Below are 13,875 nucleotides of genomic sequence, written 5' to 3' on the forward strand. Positions count from 1 at the left end.
AGACCACCAACTTACACCTTACACAATAATAAACTTGAAATGAATAAAATACTTATATGTAAGTTGTGAAACCACAAAAATCCTAGAAGAAAATATAAGCAGCAAAATCTCAGACATTTCATGTAGCCAAATTTTCACTGACACATTGCCTATGGCAAAAGAAACAAAGGAAAAAATTAATAAATGGGACTATATCAAACTAAAAAGCTTCTGCACAGCAAAGAAACCATTTTGAAAATTAAAAGGGAACCCATTGAATGGGAGAACATATTTGCTGATGATACATCAGATAAGGGGTTAATTCCCAAAATATATAAAGTACTTATACAACTCAACAAAAGGAAGACAAAGAGTCCAATTTAAAAATGGGCAGAGGACCTGAATAGACACTTCCCCAAAAAAGGACATACAAATGGCCAAGAGACATGTAGAAAAATGCTCAATGTTACTAATCATCAGAGAGATGCAAATTAAAACAACTATAAGGTATCATCTTAACCCTGCCAGAATGGCTGCCATCAACAAATTATCAAATGAGTGCTAGTGAGATGTGGAGAAAAAGGCACTCTAGTACATTGCTAGTGGGATTTCAGACCAGTGCAACCACTATGGAAAACAGTATGGTGTTTCCAGAAAAAATTAAAAATGGAACTGCCATTTGACCCAATGATCCCACTTCTAGGAATATATCCTAAGAAGCCCGAAACACCAATCAGAAAGGATATATGCACCCCTATGTTCATAGTAGTGCTATTTACAATAGCTAAGATCTGGAAACAGCCCAAGCGTCCATCGGCAGATGAATGGATTAAAAAACTGTGGTATATTTACACAATGGAATACTATGCAGCTGTAAAAAAAAAAGAAAGATCTCTTACCCTTTGAGATGTCATGGAGGGACCTGAAGAGTATTATGCTAAGCAAAGTAAGCCAGTCAGAGTAAGACACGTATCACATGATCTCATTTATTTGTGGAATCTAATGAACAAAGTAAGTTGACAAACAAAATCGATCCAGAGTCATGGAAGTAGGGAACAGACAGACAAACCTCAGGAGGAAGAAAGGTTGGAGGCAAGAAGAGATAAACCAAAGAACTTACATGCATATATGCATAACTAATGGACACAGGCAACAGTGTGGTTAAGGCGATGGGGGGTGGCAGTAGCAGGAAGGAGGGTGTCAGTGGAGGAAAAAGGGAGGGACATCTGTAATACTTTCAATAATAATGATAAATTAAAGTAAAAATACCTAGCTGGCCCTGGCTGGTGTTGCTCAGTTTTTACAGTGTCGGCTCACACATGGAAGGATTGCGGGTTCGATTCCTGGTCAAGGGCATGTACCTGGATTGGGTTGCATGTTCGCTCCCTGTGCATGGGGGAGGCAACCAATTGATGTGTTTCTTTCACATTAATATTTCTCTCTCTCTTTCTCTCCCCTCCCACCTTCCCTCCCTTCCATTCCCTCTAAAAAAAAATCAATGGAAAAAATATCCATAGATGAGGATTCAAAACAAAAACCAAAAAACAAACAAACAAACAAAATCTCCCCTAATACATAGCTCATAGCAGTCAATAGATATTTTTTAATTTTTATTTATTTATTTATTTACTTATCCTCAACCGAGGACATTTTTCGATTTTTTGTTCAGATAGAGTGGAAGAAAGAGAGAGCGAGAGAGAAACATCGACGTGAAAGGGACACATTGAGTGGTCACCACCTGCATGACCCAACCAGGGCCGGGGACAAGCTGTAACCGAGGTACGTGCCCTTAGTGGGAACCAAACCTGGGTCTCTCTGGACCGCAGGCTGATGCCCTAATCGCTGAGCCAAAACGATCAGGGCGATATTTTTTGAGTAAATGAGTGAATTGATATATAAATACATGAGACTAATTCACACTACATTTTCTTTCCACCCTAACTTATCCCTAAATGAAATATTTCCATTGATTATTTTAGTCTTCAAATACATGATGCACATATTTATATTTCTAGCCATGTACATCACACTCCATTTCTGGGAAAATAGAATGTGTAGCAGGAGTCTTATTGCAGGAAAACAGAGGCTAGGAGGAAAAATAAGGTGAAGATATACTGGAGATGATCTGGAAAACAAATAGGAAAAGAGTTTGGTCCTTGGAGAAAGTGGGAAGAAGGTGCTGCATAGCAGGAAGAGGCCCTTCATGACTTTGTGTCACCATCAAAAAGCTATTCAGTGTTTTCTAGATTGATACATCTTTTCCAACCCTTACGAGTTTTGACCCCAGCTCTAGAAACAGTTCTCTGCATTAAATTCTATGGTCTTTGGCTGTGAGCCCAGGTCTCTATCCTCTGTTCCGTTTCTTAGGGGCTTTGATTGCCTTGCCAGCCACCCAATTTCATTTCCAAATTTGGGTGTGAGTCATAATGCAGTAAATAGTGATTGTATGTGCTGAGGCCCAGTTGAGGTGGAGCAAAGCAAATGCTCTGCAAGTTTGGACCTTTTCTTCTGGTGCTCTTCATCCACCCACCTTGCTTCTCTTCTAGAACTGGGTGCCTTGTTCTATCTGGCTATGCCTGCTTGTCCTGGAGCCCACCAGGCCTGGTGGCTGAGCTTGAGCCAAGAAGTGAGGAAATACATGGGTGAATTTGGGTAGAAATCTGGGCTGGAGATGGTTGTCAGGGGCGGCTCCATACAGAGTCAGAGGGAGACCCAGAGAGGAGTGTGATTGGGTGGTTGCTGCTGAATGACTGCTTGTTTACATAGGATTTGCCCTGCTTGTGAACATTCCTTATTGATCTCAACTTAAAGTGTATAAAGAGTCATTAGAGAGGCACAAATATAGAGAAATGACCTTTGTAAGAATTGGCCAAAAATCTGTGAATCAGGCATGTCAAGGTTTCATTGACTATTTCCTGCCTTTTCACATAACTGGTAAAACTTTCTATTTTATTAATTATTTCAATAGTAACAAAATTTAGTACTACCACCAAATCCATTGTTTATTGAACACCTACTATTTGCCAGGCATTTACTATTCACTTATATTTACTTGCTTTACTTCTGTTATCCTTTATTTTTATAATCCTAGGGAGTAGAGATTATTTTTCTCATTTTTATGAATTTTACTATAAGAAAATTGAGACACAGAACAATTAAGCCATTTATAGAAAATTATACAGCTAATAAATTGCAGAAACAGAATTTGAACCCAGGTCTATCTGGCTCTAAACTATAAAAGTTTTTACTTTTATTTAAAAATGAATTTTAATTAAATCATACTTAAATTTCTTCTCTACATATGACTGATCTACCTATACCAGTATTCTAGAAAGATATATTGCTTCTTAAAACAGATTCTCCTGATAATATTTAGATTTGAAGTTTCTATTGAATTTTATTTAATGTGGCAATTTAAAAATGTAATACAGTGTTCTAACTTTGCAAATTGTATGCTTATTTTGACCTAGTTTTATAGAAGATAACCTTTTTCAATGACTCTTGTTGAGGTTTATGTTTTATTTGTCATTTGCAGTAGTTAGTGTTGAGGAGTAAGGCATTTGTTGTATAATTTCCCTCTACTGGCAGGGAAGGTTATGTGTAAATAATTTAGGAATTCTCTATAGAATAAAGCAGTCATTGTGTCCTTTTGTGTATGAGTACTTGAATATGATTTTTACTTCATTGAAAAACTTACCCATGGCCCTGGTCAGTGTGGCTCAGTTGGTTGGTGCATTATCCCATGCACTGGAAGGTCATGGGTTTGAGTCCTGACCAGGGCACATACCTGGGTTGTGGATTTGGTCCTTGGCTGGGGCGTGTGCGAGAGGCAACCTCTCTCTCTCTCTCTTTCTCTCTCTCTTCCTTCTTCCCTCTCTAAATTGACTAAAATAAAATGAAATAAAAAAAACCTTACCCATGATTGTGCTTTAAAAAAAAACATTGTATACTTATTATAGAAGGTGGTAAATTACAGAGAAGAAGAAAAATACTATCAAATATAAAAATTAATATTGTGCATTTTATATGTCTTTTTTATACAAATGTTTATATTTTACATGTAATTCACTAATCTACCTGAAATGTATTTTAAGGCTTATGTTTTGGATAAGACAGAGATAATGAATGTGAACCTAGTTCCTTTAATTTTCAAGATAACAAATAAATTATGTTCTTGTTAGAAATATATAAATTTAGTTTGGAGTGAGGCAAATTCTGATCAATTTGCATCCATTGTTGGGAAAATCCACAAGATTCTTGATGTATACTAGGGTTATATGTTAAAACCCCCAAGATCAAGATCAGATTTCTGTCAGAAAAATTTTAAAAATATGGATAAGCTTCTTGGTTCAAATTTAAATGTTATTTTTTAATTCTAAGATAAGATAGTTTGACAGATGGTTAAAAGAGCAGTAGTCTGAGAAATATGGTTTACAATACATCTATCAAGAAAGGAATTGAAGCCCTGGCCGGTTTGGCTCAGCGGCTGGAGCGTTGGCCTAAGGACCAGAGAGTCCTGGGTTTGGTCCCCGCTAGGGGCACGTACCCCGCCCCCCCCCAAAAAAAACCCTAATGAATTGAAATGCCTGCCAGAATGCTTTTCAAATAACTCTCTACCCTCTCCAAGAGACATTTGCAATAATTTTTTTCTTTTTGAATAGATTTTATTTTTTAAAGAGAAGTTTTAGGTTCAGCAAAATTGAGTGGAAAGTACAGAATTCCTATATATCCCTGCACCCATATATGCACAGCTTTCCGCACCATCAACGTGCCCTCCAGAGTGGTACATTTGTTACAACGAACTTACACTGACATGTCAGTATTATCTAAAATCCACGGCTTACATAGAACTGGTTCACTTGTGGTGTTGTACATTCTATGAGTTTTAACAAATGTAGAATGACCTGTATCCATAAGTACATAGTATCACAGAGAATAATTTCACTGCTCTAAACATCCTCTGTGTTCTGCCTGTTTATCTCTTTTGCAATATTATAGAGGGAATCTTCTATATCATTTAGGTGGGAAACTTTTCTAAATAATCTAATTGGCGACTATAAGGCTGTCTGGTAAAATAGCACTCAACTGTATTTCCATGAGTTTCAGGTACTTCCTGCTTCAAAGCAAAAAATGTGCAATTCTGCAATTTGGGGATGTGGTTATAACTTGGATTATCCTCTTTACATCATGAGTTTTGTATAAGGTATATAGTATCTGTTCCCACTTCCTGCAGCCCAGGATCTGCAGCAAATGTGATTATGCCAAACTGGTTTGTAGGGCATGGTGGCCAGCAAAGCCACAAATGTCCATATTTACATATTTAGAAAGACACTTTGTGTGTATGATAGGTTGTTATCCCATGGTCAGGGAGCATTTTGTCTTCTGCAAGAAAAGTAAAACCACTTTTTGTTGAGAAGAAAGCATAAAATGTATTTTTTTTTTTTTTTTTTAAATCATGTAGTTGTTAGTCTGGGCCTGTTTTGAGACTAGATATTTAAGACAATTAACCTCATTTGTTTTGAGTTATTCAGTATGGTTTATTTAGTGCTTTATTAAATATATTTTGAACATTTTTGGAAATAATTTCAAACTTATACACAGTTTTCAAGGATAAAAGTAGTACCAAGAATACCCATATACTCTTTACTCAGATTTACCTACTAAAGTTTTACACCATTTACTTCATCATTTATGCAGGTGTTTTCTTTCTTTTATATATAATATTTAAATTATATGTTATATGTGAAATATTTTTTCTGAATCATTTGAGAGTAAATTATATACATCAAGGTCCTTTACCTAAATACTTTGGTGTAGATAGTCCAAGAATAGGGATATTCTTTTATATAACCAGAACAGCAAATTTAACTTTGATATAACACGTTTATCTAGTTTTCTGTTCATATTCCACTTTTGTCAATAACGTCCTTTGTCGCATTCTCCCCTTCCAGTACAAGATTCAGTCTGGGCTCAGGTATTTCATTTAGTTGTCACGCCTCTTTGTCTCTCTTAATCTGAGACATTTCCACTGCCCTTTTAAAGAATACACTCCCTAACCCTTTTAAAAATAGAATATTCATTTTTTCAGGTTTGTCTGATACTTACCCAGAAGTCGAGGGAAATAGCCCATGACCTGAGCTGACTATTTGGAGCTGTCCTGGAGAAGAATGATTTCTCCTTTGCTTCTGCTTTAAAATCTCACATGTGTGTCTCCATTGGCAGAATTTAACCTAGAACCTTTTGGGAAAAGTCCTCTGGAAGACAGAGTTCAAAGCTTTCTCCCCCAGTACAGAGGACAATGTAGAAAGCGATGGCAATAATGCTGTGTGGACCACTGACAAGCTGGCACACACTTGTCCTATTAGGACCTCCAGAGAGAAAGGAGAACAAGCTCCTGCCCACGTGGAGTGTACAGTCTTCAGGAAGATCTGTAAGGACTGTGGGGGAATAAATAGGGATGTGACTGAGAATAACAGGAACACTCTCCCAGGGCACAGAAGCCTGCAAGATGACAAGGAGCCACAGCTCTGTGAAGGGCAGGGAGGGGTGGGTTTGTAATTATCCAGGCAGAGAAGTGGGCAGGGCAGTGGCACCCACAGCAGAAAAGAGCGTGGTATATTTAAAAAATGACCAAAGGTCTATGTGACTGGACGTTGGTGGAGCTTGGTATCACTTCCAGGTGGAGAGGATGATGGCAGAGGCTGGATTGTGCTGGTATGAGCTGGCAGTTTTTTCTAAGTGAAATAAAAATGTTCCTACCTGAGGACTTCCAGTCAAGATGGTGGCATAGGTAAACGCTGTATCACGTCCTCCCACAACCACATCTAAGTTACAACTAAACTACAGAACAACCATCATTCAGAACCGCCTGAAATCAAGCTGAATGGAAGTCCTATAACTACGGAATTAAAGCAGCAGCCACATCCAGACTGGTAGGAGGGGCGGAGACGGTCGGGCTGGTCCCACACCCACGTGTGGTGGATAAAAATTAGAAGGACACCTTGGCTGGGAAGGTCCTTCCTGAGGACTGAGGGGTCCCCGTCCCACATCAGGCACCCCGCTCGGGGTTCCAGTGCCAGGAAGAGAATCCCCATAACTTCTGGCTGGAAAAACCAGCAGGAACTGAGGCTGAGGTGGCTGGAGCCCCAGGCAGCTCCTCTTAAAGGGCCCGCGCATGGACTTAATCGGACTCACTCCCTCTAAGCTTGGAGGAGAGGCAGCTTGAGGGGCACCAGAGACATACAGGGAAGAACTGAGCTGTTTGGCATTGGAGCGAGGTCTGGGGAGGGGGCGTTCTCCGGGACAAATGTGCTGTCAGAGGCCTTTGTTCCTTTGGTGAGCCCTTCCTTGGGGCAACAGACAGCCGCCAAATCTGGGACTCCAGCAACCTGGCTCACACTGGTTGCCCCACCCTGGTGATTCCCTGAGGCCCTGCCCCACCCAACTTTCAGGCCCACCCAAGCTGTTGCCAGTTACTTAACCATAGGATTGGCCTGTCTTGGATCCTGCTTCAGGTTTTCCTAAATTCTTTCAAACAAGCAGCATCTGGTCTCAGCTAGCCCCATACCTCTTGTTAAGTAATACACGGAAACAAACACAGGGAGGCAACAAAAATGAGGAGACAAAGAAACAGGTCCCAAATGAAAGAACAGAATGAAACTACAGGAAAAGAATTAAGTAAAATGGAGATAAGCAACCTAACAGATGCTGAGTTCAAAACACTGCTTATAAGGATGCTCAATGAACTTAGTGAGAACCTCAGTGAACTTAGTGAGGGCCTCAAGAGCATCAAAAAGGACCAGTCAGAAATGAAGGATGCACAGTCAAAAATGAAGGAGGCACTAACTGAAATAAAGAATAATTTACACAGATTCAATAGTAGAGTAAAGCCAAGAAGCAAACCATCGATTTGGAATATAAGGAACAAAAAGCACCCAATCAGAACAGCAAAAAGAAAAAAGAATCCAAAAAAATGAGGATCGTGTAAGGAAACTCTGGGACAACTTCAAGTGTGCCAACATTCGCATCCTGGGTGTGCCAGAAGGAGAAGAGAGAGAACAAGAAATCGAAAACCTATTTGAAACAATGACAGAAAACTTCCCTAATTTGGTGAAGGAAACAGACATACAAGTCCAGGAAGCACAGAGAGTCCCAAACAAGATGAACCCAAAGAGGTCCACACCAAGACACAGCACCATCAAAATGCCAAAGGTTAAAGACAAAGAGAGAATTTTAAAAGCAGCAAGAGAAAAGCAGTTAGTTACCTACAAGGGAGTTCCCATAAGACTGTCAGCTGGTTTCTCAAAAGAAACTTTGCAGGTCAGAAGGGAGTGACAAGAAATATTCAGAGTGATGAAAAGCAAGAACCTACAACCAAGATTACTCTATCCTGCAAAGCTGTCATTTAGAATCAATGGCCATATAAAGAGTTTTCCAGACAAGAAAAAGTTAAAGGAGTTTATCACCACCAAACCATTATTATATGAAATGTTGAAGGATCTTTTTGAAGAAAAAGATAAAATATATGAACAAACAAAATGGCAATGAATACATATTTATTGACAATTGAATCTACAAACAAAATGAACAAACAGAACAGAAACATTCTCATAGATACAGAGAACATTTTGTTGGTTGCCAGATGGGAGGGGGTTGGGGGAATGGTGAAAAAGGTGAAGGGATTAAGAAGTACAAATTCATTGCTAGACTGACAAATCTCAAAGGGAAGGGGGTTGAGGGGTGGGAATAAATAAACCAAAGAACTTATATGCATAACCAATGGACACAGACAATAGTGTGGGAAAAGGCAGGAGGGGGGCGGGAGTGGGGAGGAGGGGGTCAATGGGGGGAAAATGAGGAACATCTGTAATACATTCAACAATAACGATAAAATTTTAAAAATAAAATAAAGTATTCCTTCTAAAAAAAAAAATGTTCCTACCCTATGTGGCACCTTTGGGCAAATTAGAAAAAGGCATCCACTCCTCAAGACTTTTCCATTTTGTTGGAAAATTGTAGTAAAATACTGTTTTAAAAAAAATCCTTACTCAAGGATATTTTTCTATTTATCTTCAGATAGCAAGGGACGAAGGGAGAGAGTGAGAAACATTGATGTGAGAGAGATGTATCTCTCACATCGACTTGTTGCCTCCCACACGAACCACAACCAAGGTATGTGCCTTTGACCAGAATCAAACTCGAGACTCATTGGTCTGCAGGCTGACGCTCTAACCGCTGAGCAAAACCGGCCAGGGCCCAAACTCTTTTTGTCTTTTCCCAAATCAGTATCCTTGATAAACTTCAAATTGTACTAACATTTGCTAGTTCCTCTATTTTTTAGGCACTCCGCCAGAGATGTACACACCTTTTCTCACTTCCTTCACTCAGCCATCCATGAAGTATTTCCTATTTTCATCTTTATTTTACAGAGGTGATGTGAGGCCCAGAGAGAGATCTTCTTGCTTGATTTGAACATGGTACCACAGTAGCTCCTGCTGCCCAAGTCCCTTGTTTGTTTGTGTTTTTTCTTTTTTTTTTTTTTTTAGCTTTGTCAGTGTTGTACAATAGAATTTTATACAACGATGGAAATATTTTATATCTGTACTGCCCAATAATCACGTGGCTATAAAGTACTTGAAACGTGGTCAGTGTGACTGAGGAACTGAATTTCTAATTTAAATAATTACATGTGGCCAGTGGCTTTTGTATTTGCAGCACAGCTCCAAATCAGTGGTCTCCAAATAGGGGTCCACACAGCCCAGGGAGGGCACAGAATATGCAAAGTGCAGAAACACACACACACACACACACACACACACACAATTTTAAGTCACTAGTACTGATCTTTTCTGTATGTTTTGTAATGTACCTAACATATTAGGTATATAACTTTTGTATATAATATATATTGTATATAATAATTTTTATATAACACATAGCACTTACCACTTTGCTTTACAAATATTAACTCATTTAATCTTTATAATGACATTGTTGGGTAGATACTTTTATTATCCTCATTTTACAAATGAAGAAACTAAGGCAATATTTGGATGTGCCTAAGGATACAGGTAGTTGATGGTAAAGCCAAGATTTGAGTACATTAACTTTTAAGTCCATGCACTTAAGGGTAAACTAGATAATACTCTATACTAGACCTTAATAATGAATGAGACAGCAATTCCTAATCTCAAATTTTAAAGGTACTTTGAAGATGATCAAATCCCCCCCCCCCCCCCCTCCCGCAGATGTTGCTCTCCATCTAGAGGGCTGTGAGGATGAATGAAAGTGCGGCAGGGTACGGTGAGTGAAGAGTCATCCATAATCGTCTACAGAGACAATTATTGTGTGATCATGATCCTATAAGTTTCCCCCTTTAAAAAAAGTTTATCCTTACCAGTTTTGTTACTTTTTTTTTTTTTTTTATCCTCACCCGAGGATATTTTTCCATTTTTTTTGTACAGATAGAGTGGGAGGGAGAGAGAGGAAGGGAGAGAGAGAAACATCGACGTGAAGGGACACATCGAGTGGCTGCCACCCGCACGACCAACCAGGGCCGGGGACAAACTGCAACCGAGGTACGTGCCCTTAGCGGGAACCGAACCCGGGTCTCTCCGGACCGCAGGCTGACGCTCTAACCGCTGAGCCAAACTGGCCAGGGCTTGCTTGCTTTTTTTTTAAGAGCTTGTTTCTGAGACACTGAAGTAGGGCAGGATGGGAAGCTGAAGACCTGGAGTGGGTAAAATCCCAGACCCACGACCTGTTCGTGTTCTCTCGATGAGTGCTGTTATGTGCACCTTTGTTGCTGGTGGCTCTAATTCAAATGTAATCAGACAAAGGTAAAAGATCCCTGAAAGAGATCAATGGAGAAGATAAATTTACCCAAATCTAATTTCCACCTATGCACTTTGTGTGGAGTATTTGGTCGTCCCACACCCAGTTCCTTGTCTATCCCAGAAATCTCCGGCATCTCTCCACGTACTCACTAGCGTACTTAGCAAACAGCTGCCGTTGTATAAAAGAAAAAGGGCCGGTTTAATCTCACGTACTATCGTTAGTTTCCAGGTACGTGAAGTACTGGATGAGATTTTGCGTCATCAGAGAAAAGTTTTGGAAGGACCAGAGATCTAAGGCAGGGGATAAAGCCAAGTACTTAAAAAAAAAAAAAAAAAGGCGGAGGTGGGCTGTGCAGAATACGAGGGTCTGTGTGGTGCAGCGGTCCTCTCGGTTTCAGGCCCTAGGAATTTCAGGGAAAGCAAAGGAAGACGTGCCGAGGGGGATCACCCAGCTAAGCGAGAGTAGCAAACAAACGTCCACCCGGCCGCCTTTGAGTGTCTAAATCCAAAGCCTTTCTTTCCCGGCTTCCAAAATTCTTGAGTTCCTGGGGAGGGCCGTTTGGTGGTGGGAGAGAGGGGGCCCACCCTTCCAATCTGCCTAAGAACTTCACAGACGACCAACAGCCCTTTTCCGAGGCTTGTGAGAGCCAGGCAGGCCAGGTAAGCCGGCTCACGTGCACCAAAACTGCTCGGGAGCGCGCTGCCCACACTGGGCGGAGGAACCAATCCCAGGCCTGACGGCCTAGGTGGGTGTGGCCTCCGAGGTGGCCCCGCCCCCTCGAGCGTGTCGCGCGGGGCCCCACGGGCGGGGCGAGGGAACCGGCAGGAAAGGGCGGGGAGCGTGCGGTGTGGGTGTGCTCGTGCCCGCGCGCTCGCGCTCGCGCCTGGTGTGTGGGCGGTGGCGCGCCCGTGCGCGCGCAGAAGAGAGACCAGCCCAGGCGGCAGTAGTGGGGTTCGACTGGGGGGGGCGGGGGAGTCACCTGAGAGCGGCTACGCCCGTTGCTCGCTCGCCCGCCGCGTCCGGAACGCGCCGGCTGCGTGGGGCCGCTAGCCGCACACCCTGGAGACCGGGGCTGGGAGCGGGCAGAGTCCGCGTCCGGCTCTCGGGACGAGGAGGAGTCGGACCTTGGCTGCTGCCGCTGCCGCTGCCGCGCCCGGCCGGGTAAGTGAAGGCTGGGTTGGCTGTCCGCCGGCCCCTGGCGGGTCGGGAGAGGAGAAGCGAAACTTTCCGGCGCTTCGCCCCGCGGTCCCCGGGCCGTCCTTTGCGCGGGGAGGTGTCGTCGTCGCGGGCGGCGGCGGCGGCCGACGCCATGTTGGGGTCGGTGAGAAACGGGGCGCTCCCGGGCCGCTCCCTGGTTGCTCCCCTCGCGCTGGGGCCGTCCCGCGGCGCCCGAGTCCGCCGCGCAGCCCGCAGGACGCCGCCGCCGCCGCCGCCGCTGGCGGGCTCGGGAGCTGCCCGGAGGGTCCGCGGGTCCCTGGGGCGGGGGGCGGGCGGGCGGGCGGACGCTCTAAGCGGGCCCCGAGTCGGGCTAGAAGTTGTGGGGCTTGAGGACTGGGGTCCCAGTCGTGGCCAGGGCGTCTCAGGGCCCCGACACATTTCTGTCCAAAAGTTTGCAGCGTCTGGGCATCAGGGACGTTGTAACTTGAACAGCATATTTTAAGTGACTTGGGGCAAAAAATGGCACCGCAGGATTTGCTCTGATAGAAGCGATGGCTCATGCACATTATTTACTTGGAATCTAAAAGTTTTGGGGTCTTTGCCTAATGAATTTCCCCCCTTTACAATTTTTATTGAAGGCCGACGACAGTTTGCTGTGCATGTTGCTTTGAATACCCTTGTGTGCTCTTAGTACATGATACCAATAACGTGTGTGCGCTGGAGATGACTTGTATTAAGGTTGCCGATAACTGAACCCTTCCCTGTAATTCTTAGATTCACAGGGGATGTAAGTTAAGTGCCTTCTGTTGTGTTTCAGTACGTGACTGAAGAGGCTCGTTAAAGAAAGATTTAGACAGGAATGCTGACCGAGAGACTTAAAGGCATATGTTGTTCTCTTAACAGGGTGAAGTGATCCTGATATTCCGAAGTTTTTTCCTCTCTTTGGTTCCTTAAAGGTGCATGCCTGCCATGTTTTGAGCATTTAACTTTTTCTGTACTCTGGTAGCTTATGGGGTCCTCAGGTTAATTCAGTATTAACGAAGGCTTCTATTTTTAATCTCTTCTGGTCCTGACAGCACTCGAGGTGAATAGTATTAAGTTACTTATTTGGAAAGCACATATAATCGCGTCAAAAAATAAAACTGGTGTGTATTGGCCAGGGCATCAAAATAAATTCAGCTGGAATTACCCCAGTAAATGAATATGAATTGCTGTTTTTTTAATAAAGGCATCTTAGCTTTACAATTCTGTTCAATTAACTGACAGGACACATAAGTACATATATGATAAACCCTAAAACGGGTCTTGAATACGTTATTTTCTTAATCTATAGTTGAAAATACAGTTTATGCTCAGATTTGATTGCTAATCTTCTTACTTCTTAAAAAACAATAACAAACTTTCCTTTTTGTTTTGCTTCACTATCAAGTAAATACTGGTTTTTTTTCGATGAAGAATTATCTAGAAATGAGGTGACTTAACTACCTTTACAAATCTAGCAGCCAAACTGGTATTTAACTCAGGTCTTATGGCTCTGAAGCCTTTTCATTTTTCCTATAGCACAATTGTGTAGAATGCAATACTCGTTCCTGTGCAACAGTCTCTGTCCACCTTGTTTCCTGTGTCTCACTGCTCTTTCTGATTTTAATTTAGTTTCTCAGTGTAAATACTTATTTTCTAGAGAGCTGATTTACAAGGGTTCTTGTACTGAAAATTTTTCTCTTAAAAATACTCACTTAAGTATATATATTCTTTGAAGCCTTTTCTGCCCTGTTCTCCTTAACCCCAACCCCTTTCTCTCCCCAAGAATAATTCACTTATTCCATGGCATCCCAGTAAATATTACAGTGACCTTTCATGGCACCTCCTTGACAGCAAGCTTTGCTGGTCTGTGTTGCCTTT

The 13,875-nt window shown here is 42.1% G+C and overlaps 1 protein-coding gene across 6 annotated transcripts in view; it reads left to right on the plus strand.

Annotated features, from left to right (window-relative positions):
* PLEKHF2 (pleckstrin homology and FYVE domain containing 2) overlaps positions 1 to 13,875 on the plus strand; it is a 98,583-nt gene that overhangs the window by 63,337 nt on the left and 21,371 nt on the right. For 3 of the 6 annotated variants that reach the window (XM_036263955.1, XM_036263957.1, XM_036263961.1), the window contains exon 1: positions 12,360 to 12,929. The exons of 1 other annotated variant lie outside the window; for it this stretch is intronic. The gene's annotated coding sequence lies outside the window, so the exon portion shown is untranslated. Of the gene's footprint in view, positions 1 to 11,873; positions 11,977 to 12,359; positions 12,930 to 13,875 lie in introns of those variants that run through there. 2 more of the 6 variants (XM_036263956.1, XM_036263958.1) reach the window with 2 other exon arrangements.

Source organism: Molossus molossus, unplaced genomic scaffold, assembly GCF_014108415.1.
Source record: "Molossus molossus isolate mMolMol1 unplaced genomic scaffold, mMolMol1.p scaffold_m16_p_16, whole genome shotgun sequence".
NCBI classification, from domain to species: Eukaryota; Metazoa; Chordata; class Mammalia; order Chiroptera; family Molossidae; genus Molossus; species Molossus molossus.